This window comes from Anolis carolinensis, chromosome 1, assembly GCF_035594765.1.
Source record: "Anolis carolinensis isolate JA03-04 chromosome 1, rAnoCar3.1.pri, whole genome shotgun sequence".
Taxonomy (NCBI): Eukaryota; Metazoa; Chordata; class Lepidosauria; order Squamata; family Dactyloidae; genus Anolis; species Anolis carolinensis.
Window position 1 is genome coordinate 340,143,088 of NC_085841.1, and position 23,250 is coordinate 340,166,337.

Sequence of the window (23,250 nt, forward strand, 5' to 3'; positions counted from 1 at the left end):
GCACCCTTTGACAGGGATGGCTAAGAATATCAAGGCACAAAAACCCACAATATCTCCTTTGAACTGGAATATCTTGAGTCCACACTGCCATATATCCCAGATCATGTGGGATTTTATTCAGCTATGTGGAAGGGGCCTAAGAATCTTGCAGTTGCTATGATTCCTTAAGAGTTAAAGCGCTGTCAAACTGTATTAATCGTACCCTGTAGATGCTCCCTGACCTGCTTCACAACAGACCATGCCTGCCTCCTCCTCCTCTGCCTGGAAACTTCCAAATCCGGCGTTCTGCCCGCAAATTACACCCCGCATTCCCCGCCCGAGAAGCCGCCCAAAACCGGGCCCAAAGCGGCTTTCTCCCATCCCATTCATTCACACAAAACACATCCTCTCTCTCCAGCACTTTCGCTCGCTCTCGGCTCATGACTTGACGCATTGCAGGGACGCCGCCGCCAATCAGGGCGCGCGGCTCTTGCCCTGCCAACCATTGCAGGGTCCTCTCGGCCAATCAGGGGCGGCGTCACACAAAAGAGAAAAAGCCCGGGGAGCCGTTGCTGGGTTGGGCCTCAGAATTGAAGCGCGAGGAAGACACGACGCAAGCAGAATCCTTCCGCGAGGAGATGTAGTCCCTTTCCCGCCGGTTATTTCGCGGGAAGAGGCTTCGGGGCCTACCTTTTGTATCCTTGCTCGCCTGGTTCCATCTTTCTATCTTCCTGTCGATGTCAGTTTTAACTCCCATGTCTTAAAAGTCTAGCGGTGGCATAGCTTCTAAAACAGGCTTGGGCCAAGTTGGGCCTTCCCTCAGGTGTTTTGGACTCCAGCTCCCACCATTCCTCACAGCCTCAGGCCCATTCCTTTTCCCCCTCAGCCGCTTAAGGAAAAGGAAAGGGCCTGAGGCTGTGAGGAATGGTGGGAGCTGGAGTCCAAAACACCTGAGGGAAGGCCCAACTTGGCCCAAGCCTGTATCAAAAATATATCTAGAGATGGACAGTATGGCGAATGGCTGTTGCTTTCGCTTTTTGTGTGCCTTCCAAGCTTGTTTTCCTACTTAAGGAGATCCTATCACAGGGTTTTCTTGGCAACGACAGACGTGCCGTTGAATGAATAACCCATTCAGTCTTGACTTAGGCGGTCGGGTTGAAATATTTTCCAACTCTGCTGCTTCTAAACATGAGTAGGACTGCTATTGTGCTCATATTCTGCTTGCAAGTTTCTCAATAGGCCTCTAAAAGATAAAGGTTTCCCCTGACGTTAAGTCCATTCGTGACCGACTCTGGGGGTTGGTGCTCATCTCCATTTCTAAGTCGAAGAGCTGGCGTTGTCCATAGACACCTCCAAGGTCATGTGGCCAGCATGACTGCATGGAGCGCCGTTACCTTCCCGCCGGAGCGGTACCTATTGATCTACTCACATTTGCATGTTTTCGAACTGCTAGGTTGGCAGGAGCTGGGGCTAACAGCGGGCGCTCATTCCGCTCTCTGGATTTGAACTTGGAACCTTTTGGTCCGCAAGTTCAGCAGCTCAGCGCTTTTAACACCCTGTACCATCAGGGGCCCCAATAGGCCTCTATGGGTGCAGAATTAATGCAGCCATGGAGGTTAAACTGGTACAGTAGAGTCTCACTTATTAGGCTGGGCTGTGGCGCAGGCTGGAAAGCAAGCCAGCTGCAACAAATCACTCTGACCAAGAGGTCATGAGTTCGAGGCCAGCCCGTGCCTGCGTCTTGTCTCTATCTCTGTTCTATGATATGACATTGAATGTTTGCCTTTATGTGTGCAATGTGATCCGCCCTGAGTCCCCTTCGGGGTGAGAAGGGCAGAATATAAATGCTGTAAATAAATAAATAAATAAATAAGCTAAACGGGTGGCAGAAGCTTGGATAAGCAAATATCTTGGATAATAAGGAGGGATTAAGGAAAAGCCTAATAAACATCACATTAGGTTATGATTTTACAAATTAAGCACCAAAACATGTTCTACAACAAATTTGACAGAAAAGGTAGTTCAATACGCAGTAATGTTATGTTGTAATTACTGTTTTTACGAATTTAGCATGATATATTGAAAACATTGACTACAAAAATGCATTGGATAATCCAGAACCTTGGATAAGTGAGACTCTACTGTACCAGTTTAACCTCCATGGCTCCGTACTATGGAATGGATTTTTAATTTGCCAAAGTACCAGCGCTCTTTGGCAAAGAGTAATAATAATAAAAATAAAACTTTATTTATACCCCGCCACCATCTCCCATAGGGACTCGGGGCGGCTTACAAAATAGCACACAAAGATGCCATACATAAAATACATACGAGTCTCACTTATCCAACATAAACGGGCCGGCAGAACATTGGATAAGCAAAAATGCTGCATAATAAGGAGGGATTAAGGTGTTGGGTATTGTGGATGATAGATGGAAGTTCTTACATGCCCTAGACCCAAAGACACCCTGCAGAATGAGGCACCACTCAGCTTTGCAGAACGAAGTAACACGAACTTTTATTTAATCAGAGAGCTCAACAGAACAGTAGTATTTACAATAGCCCCTCTGATTGTTTACAGAAATCAGTAGTTATAGGCAGTCCTTTCTTAGTCTGTGAATCTGCTTCAATGAAGATCAGCAAATGAGGCCTCAGAAACAGTCAGGCCTCTCAGTGTACAGAGCCATCTTCTTTCCAGCCAGTACTCAGAAGACTCGCACACACAGAGAGAAATCTGTTCAAACTGATTCTCCAGCAGCAGGATAGCAACAGTTACAAACCAATTCCCAGGTCCTTGCAGAATCAGCCAATTGGCGTCATGCATTTGATTTTCTAGTTAGCACACATATAGTACCTTTGCAAACCCTGACATAAGGAAAAGCCATTTTAAACATCAAATTGCATTATGATTTTACAAATTAAGCAACAAAACATCATGTTTTACAACAAATCAACAGAAAAAGCAGTTCAATGTATAGTAATGTTATGTAGTAATTACTGTATTTATGAATTCAGCACCAAAATATCGCAGTGTGTTGAAAACATTGACTACAAAAACATTGACAACTAAAAATCGACTACAAATAGAGATAGAATTGCATAAAATGAACGTACAGTAACAAAATTGTCGGAAGTTAAATCTGTAAAAAGTTCTGTCCTTGCTGCCTAGAGAAACAGCTGTGGATCCAGGCAGGAGGCAGACTGCGTTGGATAATTTAGAATGTTGGATAAGTGAAGGTTGGATAAGCGAGTCTCTACTGTAATACATAAAATAAAATGCATCAACATGAAAACAATAAAAACATTGCATTAACCAGGTATATACATTGGATAAAACATCCTTGATTAAAATGGAATCAGTTAAAAGATCCATGTAATCAATAACAGCCCAGCTGAATGCACAGAGTGTAAATATAAAGTGCTAATTGATTGGCAATCAGTTCTGGTTACTGTCTAAAAATTATCAAATGCCTGCTGGAAAAAAAACAAGTTTTTAACTCTTTCCTAAAGTATTGTAGTGTAGGGGCTTGTCTTAAGTTCCCTGGGGAGAAAGCTAAGGACCTTATGAAAATGGCATTGAGCCATGGCAGTTCAAAGTGGTGTCAAAGTGCATTAATTCTATGGTGTAGATGCACCATCGTTGGCTGCTTGAGCAGATACAGCTTAGGTCTAATTTAGCATGGTTCTCCTTACCTTGAATTTTAATCAGTCCTACCTAGAAAGGGATCATTTAATGAATTACTGAAGGAAAAATCAGCATGTTCTTTGTGTTATTGAAAGCTTTCATGGCCGGAATCACTGGGTTGCTGTGAGTTTCCTGGGCTGTATGGCCATGTTCCAGAAGCATCCTCTCCTGATGTTTCGCCCACACCTATGGCAGGCATCCTCAGAGGTTGTGAGGTCTGTTGGAAACTAAGCAAGTGGGGTTTATACATCTGTGGAAAGTCCAGGGTGGGAGAAAAAACTCTTGTCAGTTTGAGGCAAGTGTTAGTGTTGTAAATGGCCAGCTTGATTAGTATTTAATAGTCTTGCAGATTCAAAGCCTGGCTGCTTCTTGCCAGAGGGAATCCTGCATTGGGAGGTGTTAGCTGGCTCTGATTGATTCATGTCTGGCATTCTTCTGTTGTTGTTCTCTGGTTGACTAATTCAACCAGAGAAGTCAGTCATAGCAGAGCACTTGATGAACCAACCTTTAAAGTGTATCTAAATTCAAACCCCACGTTCCTGACTAAACAGTACAAACTACAGCCTCCCATATGTTACTATGTCACAACTCTCATCTGCTCTAGTCATGAGGTCTAAATATGGGGAACCAGCATCTGGAGGGCCATATAAAATAACACAGAGGGCCCGATTTGGCCTGCAGGACTTGGCACATGTGCCTTAAGAGATTTGTTCAGAGGGACAAGATTGAGAAAATGTGCTTTGCCCAAGGTCACATAGTAAGTTTCCAGGTTGAGCAGGGATTGGAATCCTAGTCTCCCAGAGTCCTGAGGGGCCGCAGTGTCACAGCAAGTTAAACTACTAAGCTGCAGAATTTGCTGACCGGAAGGTCAATGGTTTAAATCTGAAGTGGGGTGAGCTCCCGTTGTTAGCCCCAGCTTCTGCCAACCTAGCAGTTTGAAAACATGCAAATGTGAGTAGATCAGTAGGTACGGTTTCAGCGGGAAGGTAACGGTGCTCCATGCAGTCATCCCGGCCACATGACCTAGGAGGCATCTACGGACAATGCTGACTCTTTGGCTTAAAAATAGAGATGAGCACAACCTCCCAGAGTCGGACTTGATTAGACTTAATGTCAAGGGGAAATCTTTACCTTTTACTCCCAGATTCCTAATCCCAACACTCAAATGTCTACACCACTCTTGCTTTCATATCTGGTTGGTAAACACGAGAGGTATCTTTTGCTCACTGCTGCACTCTGAATGCTGGCTTATATTGTATTTGTTGTTATGTGCCTTCAAGTCATTTCTGATTTATGGAGCCCTTAAAATGGACCTGTCACAGGATTTTAGAATAGAATAGAATAGCTTTATTGTCATTGTACATTGCATAACAAAATTAAATGCTCTCCCCAGAACACATCACAAAAACAACACATCCATCCTACCACACTCCAAAATTTGTTCAGAGGGGGTTTGCCTTTCTTTAAGGCCAAAGGAGTGTGACCCAGTAAGTTTCCATGGCCAAGCAGAGACTTAAACCCTGGTCTCCAGAGTCATAGTCCAGGACTCAAACCACCACACCATTTTGGGTCTCACAGCAATATATAATTTAAGCCATTTTGCAGTGTTCATATCTAGCAATAGAGATCAACCCTGAAGGAGATATGTATTTATTTGCTTGTAGGAGTGGATTGGTTTGACTTGTGTTTTCCTCTGCTGTCCTTTGACTCACCCAAACTCATGCTGATCTAATTTAATCTTTTTCTTTGATGGTGACCACGGATCAATGCTCCCAAGCTGAGATTTGGGTGAGTCCCTGGACAACAAAAGAGTAAAGAGGGTATATAGGAAAAAAGAGACCCAATCCTTCCACTCCATTCCTTTGCTAACAACAATTTATTTCCTTCTCCAGCTAAATAAGAAGAACCGATGGAACACACAAGTGATGAATTTGTTCCACAAATGAGTCTCATAACATCAAGAAGAAGACTGAGAAAAGAGAGAAGCACAAACACTGCCCTCATCCTAGTCCTTTTGAAAGCCATTCCTAGAATTTGAAGATCTGGGTCAAAAGTTGCTTGGTGTGCCAAACATAAGTCTTCAGTTCTTCAAAAGTTATCTGGAATCCTGTTTTTTCAAGAAACATTTCAAGTCCTATGGTGCTGGTGTTAAAGGCCTAAATCGGGCATCCCTAATCTGATGTCGTCCAGATGTATTGAACTATACCCTCCATCATCCCAAACCAAAATAATTATTTTAGTTAGGGACAATGGGAGACGGATATCAGTTTTGTGGGAGGGTATCTTTCAGTCTTTTCAGACTAATGAAATCCAGATGCAATTCACATGGGTTAGAATTTCAGAATAAAAGGAACATAAAGAATTCATTGGAGATGTATCATTTTCTAAAATGAACGCTTTCCAAAAGTTGTAAAAGGAAGGTGCTCTATCAAATACAGCATTCAAGTTGCTCAGAACATTGTATCCTTTTTGAAAAGGGGATCCTCTGTAGAATGCATATTTTCCTTTTATTTCTGTTGTTGATTGCCATAGCTTTCAGGTTTCCACAGTTGCCTTTGGGCACAGGAAACCAGCAACTCCATTCATGTAAACTAGAGTAGTGGAGCTGAGAAAATAGATTTACCACTTTGGTATGCCGCGTGTATAAATCAAGATTTAGTCCTCCCTGGACCAGGAAAACAGAGATGAAATGTAATCTAAGAGTGCAAAGTATAAAGTCGGAAGCTTGTTGACTAATAATAAGCACTTTTATAACCTTCCAGGAACCAGTGAATAGGAACTGGCTGGGCTCCCATGAGTGACCCAGTTCTTTATATAAAAATGCCACTCAATGTGTAACTATAGATCTTTTATTCTCCCCCACTCCCACACAAATCAGTCTTGCATAGAGTGAACATGGAGTGGGGGAAGTACTAAATTTAGATGAGCTTTCCCTAATCCGATGCTTTCCACATTTGGGTGTGCTGTTGTGGGACGATGGCATTTGTAGTCCAGCCTATATAGATGGCACTAGGTGAAGAAGAGCCAACATATGCCCCCCCCCCCCATGTCATTGTGTGATAGGTCCTACATCAGTCCTGATCAATAGTGGGGAGTGCTAGAAGTTGCAAGTCAACAACATAATATAATAATAATAACTTTATTTTTATACCCCGCCTCCATCTCCCCGCAGGGACTCAGGGCAGCTAACATGGGGCCAAGCCCGAATTCCACAATGAACAAAGTAAAAATACATTCACAATAAAACAGACATCATCAACATTTAATATTACACATATTAAACTAACATTTTAACAACAATATAATGGTAAATAAAACTGCTAAATAAGAACAACATCTGGAGGACTGTACTTTGTCTACACATGATTTAGAGCAAAATTTGAAAGTGCTATCAAAATATCAAAAGGAACTCCAAGGGCCATCTTTTCCAACCCCCATACAAGAACACTCAGCCTTCTACTCTATTAAAAACCTCCAAAGAAGGAGACTATCTACTGATGCTCTTGCCATCAGAAAGTTGTTCATACACTTCCTCATTTTCCCAGGCTGAGGGCATTGTTTTAGTAAAACAAATTTGCAATAACATCCAAGTTCTAGATCCATTTGTCTCTCTGTGGTGCATGCTTTATATAGAGCTGAATGAAGATAGTTTTAAAGAACATGAAAGCTGATCATTCTGCCAGTCTGACTTATGCCTAGATAGTTTTTTTCTTCATCATTCATTATTGTATTTAGTGCCTTTAGAAATATCTTTAGCAAAGGTATATATATATTCATCTACAAAGTAGATGTGTTCTTGGGCATTATGTCTTCAACAGAAAACTTGGAACCAAAGCAGAAATATCATGGAAAGAATATGGAAATGATACCCCATTACCAAAAGAATAGTAGCTTGAACATGTTTCAGCAGATTCAGAACAATAGATATACATACTGTAACTGGAATGAGACAGCAACTTCTTATATGAGTAAACAAAACACTTTGAACCTTCTGGAGACAAGTTTTTTTTCACAATGCATCCAGGGATTTTTTTTTCTTTCACCAATCTCAGCTTTTCTTATTTTGGTTGCCACATTTACAGATCTATAATTTATAATGTGTTGGACTAGCTAGTGAGGCAAGCTTATTTTTAACTCCATTTTGCTTTCCATACATGTTCTATAAAGGATTCTGGAAGCAGCTGGTGTTTACCTCACCTGCTATAAGATGAACACATTGCTACAATTGTACCAGATATAATAGAATCCCATTCTTTCCCAGGTCAAGGTGCTTTAGAGCATTGTTTACTTCAGCATTGTACCATAGAAAATTTGTGTTTCTCCAGCCCCTTTTCATCATCTTCCCACAGTGGATGCTGCTAAAAAAACTTCCAGCTAGATAGAAGATGTATAGAATCTAGACCGCGATTCTTTGAGGATTCTGCCGGGCAAGAAAGGCTAATAATTTATAGCTTACAAAGACAAGATAAAGGGGAGCTGGGGTGCGTAAAGACACTTTGTAAAAATCTTGTTTCTCTATGGTTTTGCTAAATGAGATGTGTCTATTCTTTCTTAATGCCCCCCATAGAAAAGGAGCATAGCTGATACGCTTATTGCAACTTTGAAATAGCATTTTAATTTGAATTCATCATGCCCCAATATGGCTTCAGCTGAGAGGTCCCCCTCAATTCTGGCAGTATTCAGAGGAAAAGGTGGCAGCAGCCTGCCATGTTTAGGTCCAGTCCATGGTCTATTCAAATCATAATGAGAAATTGGGTACTTGAGGTTGCTTTCTTCCTGCGCCACTCCATTCACATCAAGTAGTTTAAATGGTATACATAAATTTCTGATCTCCATAAGCCACTCTGGGGGTGTGTAGGATTAAAATGCTTCAATTTACAAGTAAACATCTATGTTAGGTAGTAATTTGTAACACCCGAAACTAATAGGTTTTCCCTGATTGCTAAGAAGTTATGATGTAGAAGTGGAATGTCTTTTCTAAACATGGAACAAACTATGACTTTAAAATTGTACATATAATTTTGTCCAGTTTTACAACAGTTTTGCCCCTTCCAAATCTGGAGCAGGGATGCAAAATATGTGATCCTCCAAATGTAATTTGAAAGTCACCACCATCTTTTTTAAGCCATGACTAATGGGAATTGCAGTCCAATATCTGGATGACCTCATATTCCCTATCCTGTCCTGGGGATAGATTAGGACCCTTTGTTCAGAATACCAAAAGAGGTTCTACATTCAAACTGAAGGTTTACCATTGACTCATTCATCCTTTGTTATTCTGCATTAATTCTCCAGCATAAATTTAACAGTGTTCAGAGAAAAACTAACTTTGGGCTAATTTTTCACTCCATATCCATTCACTCCAGCTTTTTGGAGGGCTGTTTGTAGTAATTTCTTTCTACTTCCATTTTTAATTGAATATAGTTTGGAGCTCCCATGGCACAGCGGGTTAAATAGCTGAACTTGCTGACCAAAAGGTTGGCGATTCGAATCCGGGGAGCTGGGTGAGTTCCTGCTGTTAGATGCAGCTTCTGCCCACCTAGCAGTTTGAAAACATGCAAATGTGAATAGATCAATAGGTACCGCTCCGGCAAGAAGATAATGGTGCTCCATGCAGTCATGCCAGCCACATGACCTTGAAGGTGCCTATGGACAACGCCAGATCTTCAGCTTAGAAATGGAGATGAACACCAACTCCAAGAGTCAGGTACGTCTAAATAATGTCAGGAGAAAACCTTACTTTTACCTTATAGTTTGCTGTGGTAGTCCTATTGTTTGAAAGGCCAAATTTCTCTTTGACTTTTAGAAAATATGAGTTGTGTTATAATACAAAAAGGCTATTTCACTGATACACTATTAATGCTGAAACATTTTTAAAGGGGAGGAGAGAAGGAGACTTTTTGTTCTGACATACCTCAGAAAGTTGCTCAAGAGTGGGAATAAAATGTTGCAATTGGTACTACAAACTCCCAGGAAATAGTCCAGAACAACAGAGATATTGTTTGAATATTTTTAAAAACAATATCTGAAAACTGTAACAACAAATAATGCAACCTTCAAGTGCATAATCTAGATTCTAGAGGAATCTTTTGTGTGTTTGCAGCAGAACATGGCTGTTCATAACAGTTTAACCCAGGCACGGGAAAACTTCGGCCATCCAGGTGTTTTGGATTTCAACTCCCACAATTCCTAACAGCCATTAGGCTGGAGAGCCAAAGTTTGCCCATGCCTGGTTTAGCCTCTTACTTTGTCTTCATGCTCATAAAACTGACACCCCCCTCATTGTAAAAATAATACCTTTGAAGCATTGCATTGAAACATTTTTGAAGGCATATAGTTTGCCTGTGTTATGCCAGAAATACGTGTGGACAAAACTGATCATTTGCAGGAAATTTCTATTAATTGGCAAGTAGTATATCCGTATAGTAGCAAAGGGGCCCAAACCATGTTTAACCCATGGGAGTGGAAAAAAATATTATAAGTTGTAACAACATGCATACATGTCTTTATGTACTAAACAGAAGGACATGACAATATACTTTGGTGCCTCAGGAAATTGTGCTGGCTTTAAACAAAGCAGGAAAAGTTTGTCTAATGTCTATGCAAATTGTGTCTGGATTAGGCATGATCCAGATTTAACCAAGCACTGCTAGCAAGTTAAAAAAGCATTTTCTCAGTGTGCCATCTCAGCTCATGAATGCATGTGTTCAGGGGCATTGGGAGCTTAACCTTCAAAGTGAAGTTCTCCTTTGACAAGAGAACTGAGAAGGGAAGAGATGAATCATATCATACTGGGCTGGCCCGACTAAAAAGGAGCTACATGTATTATTATCCAGGTCTGAATACAAATGTGAGTAAAACCTCCAGGACCCTTTCATTTCTGAGATGTTTTATATGATTACGGCATAGTATCTTCTGAGCTGGTTGCCACATGCCAATACACCATGTTCATCCTTATTTAGAAAGACTTTTTTTTACCTCATATCAGATAAATTCAGGTCAGGAACTCTTTAAAACAATAGTAAAATACATGGGATGGTTTAAAACAATGCAGGAGAATTAAAGAACAAACTAAAACTTGAGAGAAGTAGGACCAGAGACTGTCCAAGGTGTAATTAGGCATAAACTATTTGCCCGCATGCTACCATCCATTTGTAAACAAAAGTGGTAAAATCTTCCCCTGCCCCCCAGCAATCTTTTAGGAATAGAGTTATTAAAAGGTACTAAAGTAAGTCAAAAAATAACAGGGCCACATCTGTGCTGGCCATTTTGGTCGGTGTATAGCCAGCTCAGCTCTGTGGTGGCCAAACGCTACATGGAATTGATCCAGGATAATGTGGGGCAAGGCTGTTGTTCTCCAGCCTCAACATAGCTTCTACTTGTTGGCCATAGCCTGCAGCGATGTCAGCCTGGGTGAAAAGAAGCTCTGGATAGGGAGTGGAAATTGTAGGGGGGATTTGTCTTCTCCCTTTGTGCCCTGTCTCTTCGGCCAACATTGCTGCAGGCTGATAGGTAGGACCCATGTTGCAGCAGGAGACCAACGCGACATGGAAGGGTAGCCATCCGACAGTGGCAAACCACATTTGGTGATACTGGGTAATGGGGAATCCCTCCCAATTCCACAGCAGCTGGAGGACTCACTGTGTGACCCATATCCGGGCCGATCCAGCATATAGCACATTGGATCAAATCCAGAGTAAGGGTCAGTTTAGATCTGCCCCATGTTTTCTAGATTACTGGAGTTTTTCACTGTATTATTATAGCACTATGATTTCACCTTAACCACACTGACACTATAATGCAGCTTGGAATCAGTTTAGGAGGAACCATTTTTTCCGCATGGGTGTTTAGATTGATAGGTCTGGAACCGGTTTGAGACCATGAAGGTGATTACATTAAGCACAGAACCTGGCTTCAAACTGCTGTGCTTGGTTCCCACCCTCATTACTTACAGAGATGCATACCAGGTCTCTGGAGGCATATGGGTTAAAAAAAAGTGACAAGAGTAGAAGTAATCAATCAGCCCTCCCAGGGTTTCAGTTAGCCCCCTGCTGCCTAGCTGTGGCCTTGGCACACATTTTGGCAGTCACCCACCCTGAAAAGTAGAATGTGCTTTAGCAGGAGTGGGTGTCTACAATGCACTCTCCATTTTGCCAGGTTGATTTTGCTCTAAATCTGAGATGCACTGGCACTTGTTGCAGCGCATTATATGTCTGAAATTGGACTTTCCTAAGACTTTTTAAAATGTGCTGTAAACCTTTAAATGTGCACTGCATTGTGGGTTTGCTAAGTGCATCTTGTGGCTGCTCTGATTTCAAGTCCTCTAAAATATAGCCTAAAACACCTAGTATTTGTTCCAGTCTCCACTGAAGTACTAGATCTACCCTGCTTAGCTTCCGAGATCAGACTGGAAATAGTTATACAACGTGTTTGAAAAAGAACTCCCTAGCTTTAAGTATAAATACATTATAACTAGTGAGTTCTTTTTCAAACACTCTGTATAAAGGATATTCTAGAAACAATTGGCTCTGAGATATATGTGAAAAAAAATACTTGCTTGCATTCCACTCTGGAAATTGGTAGAAATGTTCCAGTTTTAAAGTAACTGGGTTGAAGGAATAGGACATTCACCCTTACCCAGAAATCCAAATGAATGAAGTTGCATCATGGATTCTCCTGTGATGACATACGAATTTGCCTATTACAGATGACAACTGGGACACATGTGGCCAAATAATATTGGGATGTGTTCAAGATGGAAAAGTTATTAATGTGGAAGGATAAACAAGCTAGAAGAGGTTGCAGGAGTTTGCTTTTGCCTGGGCCTACTGAGAAAAGCAAGATTCTGCTCTTTTCTCCTATCTCTGGTGAGTTAATTGAAATCAAACTTTTTTAAAAAATAACTTTTGCTATCTTGACCACGTTTGTGTCCCAGTTTTCACCTGTGAAATGCTGGAAGGCATAAAAGTATCTTAGGATACGCAGAATGGCTGTCTTCATTTTTGGACTGAGCAGAATTTGTGACAAGACTCAATAGTCTGATCTGATTACTGTTGCCTGGCTTTCAAAGTAGCAGTAAGGGACAGTTGAAATTTGTGTGATGCAGAATAGCAATCAGGAAGTATCTATTAACAAGTTTGTCTTCTATGTAAACACTAGAGGATTGATTTCAGTTCATCTATTTATATGGAGGGCTCACACTCAAAATTACAGAAATTGCTGGCATCTTGTCCAGGATTTATAAAAGGAAGCCTTTCCCAATCCTTGGAGAGGGGACATCTCTTTTAATAAGGGATACCTGGCAACTCTAACTATGATATGTCTCTTCAAGTCAAAATAATAGCTGATTTTTGAGAAAAGTCTCTCATCATGGCACTTCTGAAAATAAGGTATTGTGACAGAAGCTTTCATTAACTGAAGCTTCTTTTCTCTGGAGTGTTATTCTCAGTAGAAATACTTATCTGTTGTTACACTTATGTCAGATCCCCCAGAGGTAGAAGTGGCAAGAGTGCAATTAGGTTTCCTATAGAGGACATGTATTCATTCATTCATACATACATTCAATTTATATGCCACGTTTTCCCCAGTGTAGGATTCAAGCTGACTTCTTGTTGTGTGCCTTCAAGTAATTTCTAAGATGAACTTCCTAAGATTAACCTATCATGGGGTTTTCTTGGCAAGATGTGTCAAGAGGGGTTGCCCTTGCTTTCCTCTGAGACTAAGAGGGTCTGACTTGCCCAAGGTCACCCAATGGGTTTCCATTGCTGAATTGGGATTTGAACCCTGGTCTCTAGAGCCATTGTTCAATGTTCAAACCTCCATGGAGCCCCTGGTGGTGCAATGGATTAAACCCTTGTGCCAGCAGGACTGCTGACTGACAGGTTGGAGGTTTGAATTCAGGGAGAGTGGGTGAGCTCCCTCTGTCAGCTCCAGCTCCCCATGCAGGGACATGAAAGAAGCCTCCCACAAGGATGGTAAAACATCAAACATCTGGGCGTCCCCTGGACAATGTCCTGTCAAATGGCCAATTCTCTCACACCAGAAGTGACTTGCAGTTTCTCAAGTTGTTTCTGACACAAAACGAAACAAAAACCACTGCACCACATTGGCTCTCTTCAAGATGACTTACACTCAGGTTGAATCCTATCAGGAAGATCACTTCAACAGATTGGCCCATGAAAACATGTCAGAGGAAAAACACCCAGCATTTAAAATTTCTGTTCACATATAAAACCAAATGACGCCCTCTGGTTTTTCTTCATATCACTGAAATTGCATTTGGTTCTTCTGGTACACAGTTTAAGTTCCCCATAATTACAGAGGGATAAGGGGTGAAGTCTATTTGGAAGACCTTATAGCATTTGTGTGTGTTGTGCATCTCTGAATGTGTGAGAGTGTATGTATGTTTCCACCACTTGCAGCCATCCAAAATCTTCCTCTTTCTTCAGATGACTCTCCCATTCCTTGAGCCCCTTTGGGACTGAGCTATCTATGTGTAGTCTGTCTGCTCCCTCTGTCTGTTTTCCTCAATTTCTCTATTGCTGTTCTTCTATTGCTATAACAATTTTACGCTCCTTGACCTGGGCATCTAACCTGCCATCCTGATGGAATGATGATATTAATTATAATATGTTTGTTTTTAAAAATGGAAGTTTCAATTCATTTTCAAAAAAATGTCATATAACTGCTATAAATAGCCTTCAAGGAAGTTCTAAATTTATTTTTTAGATTTTTTATTTGGTTATTTCAATCTTCTTCCAGTAGTAAAACCAGGAAGGTCTACATGGACTTCACAGGTCATCTCATATTCAGGTGTTCAGCAATCCCAGCTTTGTTTTGTGGCATTCAGAAGCCTGCCCCTAAATCCCTTGGACGGTCATGCCTTTAAAAGAAGCTCTGGATTTTGAAGAGGCACGAATACAGGGCAAAAGAAAGAAAAGTACCAAGAGGAAGGCACATCAAGCAAATCCTTATCATAACCACCTGCCATATGGAAATATATGTCATCAGTGTCAAAGATGAAATGGATCCAAAATAGGTCTTCATGGTCACTTGTGGACCCACCACCAAAACTCTACTTTTGGAAGACAATCTACACAGCCACGAGTGATCGCCTATGATATGATGATAATGGTATGATCATAAAGGTTTGCTTGTGCTGGCTTTATCCTACCAGACACTCTCCTTTCACACACAAACACGATCCAGCTTCAATCCATGAGTATCCACCAAGCTTCCATCAACTGGCTTCTGCCGGATCCGTGGCTGACATTAGCCAGCTATGGTCACAAAACTCCACTGACTTTGGGTTCATAGACATGCCACCTACTAGTACTTAGCAAGTTTACCAGCTTTCGCTACTGAACTTGCCTTCTCATCCTGTTGCCTGAATTATCCTCTTTTGGATCATTTTGGAGCATATTAGTTTAACCATAATATTCTTGCCAGTGTTTCCTTTTTTAAATAGACCTGTACCTTACTCGTATCCCCATAACCTAACATCACCCAGTTGCTTCTTTTTAGTCAATTGACTTGTATCTTTCTTTATTTAAATAGAATCACAGCATTTAATTTTCTAGCCCTTGGTTAAGTTATTCTTGTAATTTCTAATTTCTTCAATGCTAATCTTTAAGAAACAACAATAAAACTTGGAAGGCTGATTATCATTGCATCTTCTACCAGAGCTGAGAGGCCTTTCAATTACTCTGGACTTCTGGCTGATTATGTTATCACATCTGTTCTGAAAAAAATCCCCAGAACTTCATGTTCCCATATTCATCGTCCGCTACACATGTGATTGATTCTCTTGGGAAGCAGGCTAACATACTGTCACAAGATGGGTAATATAATTGTTTCTATTTTAGTTTGTGTTAATTAGAATATGAATTGATGGTGGTTCAAGTACTCCCAAGGATAAATATTATAGAATCAAAATGATAAATGAAATGAATGGGCCTTTTTATTGATCCATGGTTCCCTATGCTTAAAAACAGAATTAATATAGGCTTAAACAGATATGTAAGAACATAAGGCAGTGATGGGAGTTTTGAAGCCCTCCAGACATTGCTGAACTACCTACAACCCCTAACATTCCTCACAATTAACTATGTTGACTAGGGCAGCTGGGAGCCACCATCCAACAATTCTGGGCAGCTGAACAATTCTCGAGTCTGACATAAATCCATATAGGCATAAGGAGCAGTGAAGAATGAGTAAAGAATACCGAGATAATGTGAACAAAGACATCATAATAAGAATAGAAAATAAAGTGACTAATAAAAGTGACGAGAATATGAATCATGCCCTGTATTGTTGTCAGGTCCTACACTTCATATTCTAACTGAAACCTCTAGTTCATTTAGATTGAAAGCATTCCAATTTCCAAGCTGTTCTAGCTGCATATATTCAAGAGCAATTCAACAGTGCTAATCCAAGGTCTACATTTTCTTCAATCTACAACAAGGATTCTTCTAGTGCTATAAACTTCTTGCAATATAGCTCCTTGGGTTTTGCCTGTTGCTGTTGCTTCTATATTCACTAATCAATTCGTATTTGGTTCTATTTGCAGCACTTTCGTGGATCTGCACATAGGACTCATCTACATGGGCATTATAACCCATATTTACACTAATTTCGATCGTGTCTGCCCCCACAAAGTTCTTACATTTCTGGTAGTTATTGCGTAACAGGTTTATTCTGGTTTGGCCTCATATTAAGAACTGATGGGAGATGCTCTGGAATGTGTTTGAAAAGGGGGTGGATCTTGCTCGTGTCACCGCTGTCATTGTTCCCAGATGGTGGCAGTACACTGTGTGAGCTCCTTGTTGTTGCGGATGTCCCATTCTGACATCATAGGTGCCATGTGACCCAAAAGAAAAGTGGGGAATTGGCTCTCTCCCTGGTTGTGCAGCTACCTGCAATGGCTACCATGTTTCCCCGAAAATAAGAGTGTCTTATATTAGGTTTTGCTCCCAAAGATGCTCTAGGTTTTATTTTCAGGGGATGTCTTACTTTTCCATGAAGAAGAATTCACATTTATTGATGAACAAAAAAATGAACATTATATCCTGTACAGTAGTTGTCATCGCAAACCAGCATAACCAGACAAACTTTGAATCCTATCAAGAATTTCTTGTTACTACCATTATTTCCATGTACAACAATCTATGGTATGTACATTTACCAAACCTGCATGCTCTGGTGTTCTGTTCGGCGGGCATGCTTCCAAACACAAACAGTTCTAGGTCTTACTTTCGGGGAGGCCTTATATTTAGCAATTCAGCAAAACCTCTACTAGGTCTTATTTTCTGGGGATGTCTTATTTTAGGGGAAACAGGGTAGGAGGTCACATAGAACTCTGTTGCCATCTGGGAGGAGAGATAGTGACATAAACGGTAATGTGATGATCTGGAAGTTGACCATAGACTTACGTTGAAGGAGCTATAGAGAATACTATGTTTTCTACAGAGATTCAGTGGTCAACATACATGAAAGTAGTTTTTCTGTACACTGTTTTTCAACTTTGCCCCTATCCTCCACAAAAGGAGAAAACCTATTGTATAACATCAACGAGAAGTTTGCAATAGGCAAGACATGATTTCTAAATAATCTGAAGACCACTAGACTTGCAAGGAAATTTAAGAAGTCAACAGGTTCCAATATTCTGGATTCATGCTTTAAAGTTTGGAGGGAAAATATTTTGCTTCTATTTGTAACTTTATTTAACTTTCCTAAGGTGGCTGTTCATCAAGAATAGTTGTCTAAACAGAAGATTGTTAGGAATCCTAGAACAGAACGCAAGGCAACAATGCATAAGACAGCATTTGACCCATGCGATGTTCTCGTTCCACTGTTTAGTGAAGGCATGCCCATATAAGTACTAACATAACTCTAACCTTAATTACAGCAAAAGGAGGGAAGTTACGGAGGGCATGTTCCAGTAAGATCCTAATATAATTATATTGTGCCTTAGTGAACTATTTATGTGCAAACAGTTATTTCATAGGTCTTTTCAAGTCTCATAGTTACAGTATATTTATTGTCTCATTAGACATATAAACATCCTTCCTAATATCATTTTCTCAAAACCAAACCAAATCTATTGTGGTTTCCCTGTCTACTGATAGTGTTCTTTGGCTGATAGTGTTCTTTGTAGCCTCTTATCAGGTAGAATGTTTTTCTCATTCTTGTTAACCCGCACATCAAGGTCTCACAACAGTTGTCAGTTTGGCTCAGCAAAAGTTACAAGCAACTTTACAGAGCTTGAGTCTTATCTTTTTGAATTCATTCCAGCTGCTCTTCCCTGTGCTTGAACATACCATAGTGCTTCCTTTGTCCTAAAGTAGATCTGGATTAACAATTGGCTGTTGCTCACTTTTATTGTAATCATTTATGCACCTTTATTTTATATTGTTTTACCGTTTCGGAGAGTTTTAAAATTGAAAGGTAACACAGGCTCCTTCCACACAGCTGTATAAAATCCCACATTATCTGCTTTGAACTGGGTTATATAGCAGCGTGGACTCAGATAATCTAGTTCAAAGCAGATATTGTGGATTATCTGCCTCGATATTCTGGGTTATATGGCTGTGTGGAAGGGCCCACAGTAACATTTTGAAATAAAAACTCTAGATATAGTGACATGTTCTCCAGCTATTTAGCAGTGTAGAAAGAGCTGCTGGTTTCCCAGCATTTCTATGACTTGTTGGGTGTATCTACACTGTCAAATTATTGCAATTTGAAACAATTTTAAATGCTGTGGCTCAATGCTATGGAGGGCCCTTCCTTACAGCCATATAACCTAGAATATCAAGGCAGAATAGCCCACAATATCTGCTTTGAACTGGGTTATCTATGTCCACACTGCCATATATCCCAGTTCAGAGCAGATAATATGGGATTTTATTCAGTTGTGTTGAAAGGATTGGGATAATTGGATTTGTAGTTTGAGTCACAAGCACTATTTGGCAGAAAAGGCTGAAGATTTTGTAAAACTACAGCTCCCAGAGTTCCTTAGCATAGCTTTTTAGAATTTCTGTTTGGGGTATGTGGGAATATTTTCAAGCCATGGTTGATGGAATCTATGGATGCTGAATCCATACATACAGAGAAACTCTTTTAACAGAAACAGACGATTTCAATTGAATTGAATGCCTAAGGGCAAACTTATGCCACTTAGTAATACAAATGTATTTAACAAGAAAAAACATTAACAACCTTGTGTGCTAATTACAAGCTTTGCTATTCTGCATTGTTAATAAGCCAAGACAGAAAACGCACTTATAATCCAACATTCTAAAGATCTTCTTGATTCCAGGGTCTGGATTCACATCACGGGAGTCAAGAGGCAGTCAAATCTCTTTGGGAGCATTCTCCAGAAGAACACAGAAAGGCAGAAAACAAAGGAACAGAGAGTAAAATAATCTTACAATAAGAATCCAGCAGAATGATACAAATCTATAAACTAAGCTGTCACTTTGAAGTTGAAAAGATATGGTGGAAAGGCTTTAAGTTTTGGGGAAAGCGTAACTGACTGATCTAAATTGTTTAAATATTGCAATCAATTCAATTCTATTTTAATATTTATCTTTTGTAGGTTTTAATTGTTTTATTCTTTTTAAATTGTGAGCTGCTTTGAGTCCCAATTGTAATGGAGAAGCAATATGGTAAGAACAATAAGAACAAGTACTACTACAGCCAACCCTCCACATTTGCAGATTTGATTGTTAATTTTTTCTGGGGATCTCAACATCCTTCAACACAACTCTATTGTCAACTTTTGCCAGAAGTCATGCTGGAGCACCTAAAAATTCTTAGAAACAACATTTCTCATGGAATCTCTAGGTTGGAGCTTTCCAGTCTATGGCCCCATCTACACTGCCATATAATCCAGTATCTGAATCCAGATTATTTGATTTGACCTGGATTATATGGCAGTATAGACTCATATAATCCAGGTCAAAGCAGATACCGTATATACTCGAGTATAAGCCAAGTTTTTCAACCCTTTTTAGGGCTGAAAAAGGCCCCCTCGGCTTATACTCAAGTAAGGATCCTGGCTGGTTTATATTCAGGTCCGCTTATGCTCGAGTATATAGGTAATCAGAGTTGGACAGTCTTATCAAAGTCTTATTATTTTAAATTACAGTTTTATGTAAATATTCAAAAGCGTTTAACCTACTGATGCCTCAATTAATGTAATTTTATTGATATCTATTTTTATTTTTGAAATTTACCAATAGCTGCTGCATTTCCCACCCTCATCTTATACTCGAGTCAATAAGTTTCTCCAGTTTTTTGTGGTAAAATTAGGTGCCTTGGCTTATATTCGGATCGGTTTATACTCGAGTATATTTGGATTCAGAAGCTGGGTTATTTGGCAGTGTAGATCTAACCTGTGTGTCACGACACATTAGTATGTTGGCTGAAGTGTGCAGGTATGTCATGTGAACATAATGAGAAACGTCTGCATCTATGTGAAATAAACAATAAATCATATGTTTTTAAAGTATATAAATGAAAGGTTTTCATGACATATGTGTTATATAATTTATATATATAAATTATGTGAGTGTGTGTGTGTGTGTGTCCATATCTCTCAGAAGGAGTTGGTTGAACTTGTGGTTTGCTAGTAAAACTGAATTACTGTGTTCTGAAATGATGCATGTTTGTAAAGCTCTGCTTTAAGTCCTCCAGTACAATCTGGTTGAAATTGTTCATAGATTCATGCTGCAGAAATTAGATATTCTCTTGGGTTACAAAAAAACAGCAATTCTATTATTTGTGGTTTTTCACTTTCTTTCTTGTGCCACGAATCCCAGAGAATGTGGAGAGCTGAAAGTATTACCACTTCCGCATCCTCTGTAATATGAAGCTACTTGTGATTCACAGCAATATTGGAGAACTATTTTTCACCCATCTCACTTCTCATTCTTAGAATTTAAGCCCCCGTGTCACTTGCAAATGAAAACTTAGGGGAGTCCAATTCAAATTATGCCTTCTAAAACTTAGACCACGGGATAGAAGGAATCTACTTTGCACCTAGCGGGAGAGTCTGGCACAGAGTTTTAAATTCAAGCAGGATATTTTAAGTTGGGTAGAAAGAGCAATTAGCAGGTTGGATGTCAGTCTTGATTGTCTTCATGCAAGCAGCTCTAAGGGAGCTGTAGGGCTGATTTGATGCAGAACTAATATGGTTTCACCCAAGCTTAAACAATAGACAAGCAATAATTCTCATATTTGGCACTAACTTATGTTTTCCATATTCTTATACATTAGGGTTCCACTGAATGTGATATTTTACCAATATGTTTTGCCATGGGGCCAAATAGGAATGTTGTTCTTGAGTTAGCTTCAACTTATGATGACCCTATGAATGCAAAACCTCCAACAGCCATGGTTAGGAATTGCTTTGCTCGGATACTGCAGGACTGTGGTTTCCTTGGTGTACACATATAATGGAGACTTCTCCTTTTTCTGCTACCTCCCACTTCATTCAGTGCGCTCATCTTTTCCAATGAAATGTCTCATGGCATGTGCAAAGTGCAAAAGCCTCAATTTAGGCAGCTTGACTATTAGGGAGAGTTCAAGCTTGATTTGCCCGGGCTGTGGCGCAGGCTGGTGAGCAGCCAGCTGCAGCCAGCTGCAACAAATCACTCTGACCAACAGGTCATGAGTTCGAGGCCAGCTCGGAGCCTGCATTTGTCTTTGTCTTTGTTCTGTGTTAAGTCATTGAATGTTTGCCTTATATGTATAATGTGATCTGTCCTGAGTCCCCTTCAGGGTGAGAAGGGTGGAATATAAATACTATAAATAAATAAATTTGCTTTAGCACTCATTTATTTGTCTTTTTTAGCAATCCATGGTATCCAGCACCACATTGCAATTGAGACCCCATCTACACTGCCATATAATGCAGTTTTGGAATGCAGATTAACTGCATTGAACTGAATTATATGGCAGTGTAGACTCATATAATCCAATTCAGTGCAGTTCAATCTGCATTATATGAGTCTACACTGTCCATTATAATGCAGTTCAATCTGCATGATATGGCAGTGTAGCCTGAATTGATTTTCTTCCTATCAGCCTTCATCCCTGTCCAAATTGGAAATACAATGGCATGAACTGTCACCAACTCCCATGATATGTCCAAAACACACCAGCCTCTATATAGTGATCTTGACTTCTAGGGAGAGTATAGATTTGTGCAGTTTCAAGATAAATTCATTTGTCATTTTAGCACACTATATTCAGCACTCTCCTCTAGCACCACATTGTAAATTAGTTGATTCTTTTCCTGCCAGCTTTGAGGGGAATTTGAATAAGGAAAATCCCACAGGAAGCCCTGTTGCCACCTCTCATTTCACATAGCAGTTCTGATCCAGACTAAAAGGAGGAGAAGCAGAGATTTTTAATAGTTCTTTAAAATTCAGTGGATTATTTGAGTTTGCTCTGTCTTTCAGCAAAATCAGGTATATACCCACTCCAAATTGTTACTGACATATTTTGTTGTTTACCCTGTTTTCACTTGCAAAGAAAGGGAGAACTATTTGTGAGCTGCCTTAAACAGAGGTTGGGTGTCAATCTCTCAGGAGTTCTTAGCTATATGTTTCTAAATGGCAGGAAGGGAAGGGGTGGACTAGATCAGTGTTTCCCAAACTCTGGTCTTTCGGGTATTTTGAACTCTAATTCCCTGATCATTGACTAATGCAGTTTGAGGCTTCTGGGAATTAAAGTCCAAAACATCTGGAGTACTAAAGTTTGGGAATCACTGTACTAGATGGTCCTTGATATCCCTTCCAGTTCTAGGATTATGTGTGCCAAAAGAACTTGGCTTATTTTTGGTAATGTGCACATATGGTCTCAATTAATGAAGGATGCCATGTGCCATTCCACCTCAAGAAGCAAAATGAGTTCCATTGGCTCTAGAAATTATAGTCATAAATGGTCGAAGTCCCATCAAATGCATGTTTTGAATACCCCCTGCCCTGTCCTTTACAGCCTGTGCAAGGAACTGGGTGCAGTGAAACACAGTCTTTTGGTTACTGTGTTTCATTGAATAGTAGTTGCCATCACATAATAGTCACACACCCCTTTTTGGGTCTTGATTTTGGTTTTTTAGGATCCCTTGCATAATGGTTGCACCCTTAGTGCACAAGTGTGATTACCATTATGCAAGATATATGTCTGCAAAACAATTATTTCTTCTTAACATGTGTGCTTTTGAACATCTTTTATTTAATTTTATCTTGCACAGTGTTATTATGACTGAGGTGCATTAATCATACAGGAAATTTCTAAGGCTGCCAATGTGTGTGTTTCATTGGCTGTGTTCCTAAGGTTTCAATAGCATGGAAAAAATAGGAAGCAAAAGCTTCTGTATTACTTCTGCTCCAAGTCAGGAAATGTTTCCCGGCTACTCTGCTCTCGTGCTCAAAGAAAAACAGAGGGGCCGAGTCAGTAGGAACATAAGCAATCCTAGCTGTGTGGGTAGAGTTGCCAGATTAGACCAGAAAGGGGGTCTTGGAACTTTAATCCTTAAGAGATCTGAGAACAGTACTGAAAAGCTCCATCATTTGCAGCAA

At 40.1% G+C, this 23,250-nt stretch overlaps 1 long non-coding RNA gene across 4 annotated transcripts; it reads left to right on the plus strand.

The window, feature by feature from the left end:
* The first annotated feature begins 434 nt into the window (after positions 1-434).
* On the plus strand, positions 435-21,500 carry LOC103279439 (uncharacterized). 4 transcript variants are annotated; one of them, XR_506795.3, is made up of 4 exons: positions 435-718; positions 5,557-12,531; positions 14,426-14,797; positions 18,981-21,500. It is a non-coding gene; the product is annotated as an uncharacterized LOC103279439 (long non-coding RNA). The 4 variants fall into 4 exon arrangements; XR_010002164.1 differs by having other exon boundaries at positions 485-718; positions 5,557-9,371; positions 12,372-12,531; positions 14,426-21,500; XR_010002163.1 differs by having other exon boundaries at positions 14,426-21,500.
* Positions 21,501-23,250: the final 1,750 nt, after the last annotated feature.